The sequence below is a fragment of the Myotis davidii genome, unplaced genomic scaffold (assembly GCF_000327345.1).
Source record: "Myotis davidii unplaced genomic scaffold, ASM32734v1 scaffold825, whole genome shotgun sequence".
NCBI lineage: Eukaryota > Metazoa > Chordata > Mammalia > Chiroptera > Vespertilionidae > Myotis > Myotis davidii.
This window is the reverse complement of record NW_006296541.1, coordinates 38,591-40,029: the sequence shown is the minus strand read 5'-3', so window position 1 is coordinate 40,029 and position 1,439 is coordinate 38,591.

Sequence of the window (1,439 nt, the reverse complement as noted above, 5' to 3'; positions counted from 1 at the left end):
GGGCATCTTTCATATGTCTCTTGGCCATCTGTATGTCCACTTTGGAGAAGTATCTACTAGTATTTAGGTCCTTTGCCCATTTTTAAATTGGATTGTTTATCTTCCTTTTGTTAAGTTGTATGAGTTCTCTATATATATTTTGAATATTAACCCTTTATCAGATGTATCACTGCCAAATATGTTCTTCCATACAGAGAGCTCCCTATTTTATTGATGGTTTCTTTTGCTGTGCAGAAGCTTTTCATTTTGATGTAGTCCCATTTGTTTATTTTGTATTTTGTTTCCTTGGCCCTAGGAGATGTATCCGTAAACATATTGCTATGAGAGATGTCTGAGATTTTGCTGCTTATGGTTTCTTCTAGAATTTATATGATTTCACGACTTACATTAAATCTTTTATCCATTTTTAGTTTATTTTTGTGTATGGCATAAGTTGGTGGTCTAGTTTCATTGTTTTGCATGTATCTGTCCAATTTTCCCAATACTATTTATTGAAGAGACTGTCTTAACTCCATTGTATGTTCTTGCCTCTTTTGTCAAATGTAAATTGAGTGTAATGGCTTGGGTCAATTTCTGGGTTCTCTGTTCTGGTCCATTGATCTATATGCCTGTTCTTGTGCCAGTATCAGGCTATTTTTTGTTTTTGTTTTTAAAAATGACATTTTTATTTATTTCAGAGAGGAAGGGAGAAGGAGAGAGCGAGAGAGAGAGAGAGAGAGGGAGAAGGAGAGAGAGAAATACCAATGTTGAATGAGAATTATTGATTGGTTGCCTCCTGCATGCCCCCTACTGGGGATCAAGCCCACAACCTTGGCATGTGCCCTAGACCAGAATTGAACCTGGGACCCTTCAGTCTGGAGGCCGATGGCCGATGCTCTATCTACTGAGACAAACAAACTAGGGTGAAAGTTTTTTTTTTTATTAATGCTTTGATTTCCTCAGTTGTTATTGGCCTATTCAGGTTTTCTGATTCTTCCTGATTAAGTTTTGGGAGACTGTATTCTCCTAGGAATTTGTCCATTTTATACACATTGTCCATCTTGTTGGCATATAGTTGTTCATAATATTTTCTTACAATCTTTTGTATTTCTGTGTTGTCAGTTGTTACTTCTCTGCTTTCATTTCTGATTTTATTTATTTGAGTCCTCTATGTTTCTTGATGAATCTGGAATATCAATTAAATACATCTGATGTAATGTGTCATATAGAGTCACTAGAGGCCCAGTGCACAAAATTTGTGCACTGGTAAGGTCCCTAGCAGCTGCTGGCTGCCGCCACCGGCCAGGGCCTCCCTCCCTTCCCTGGCCACCTTCCAGCGCCAGGACCTCCCTTCCTTTCCCCGGCCTGCCCGCCCGCTGGTCGAACTCCCGGAAGAACTGTGGTCAAGGGGACAATTTGCATACTTAGCTTTTATTACATAGGATTGTTTCCTTGTTAAT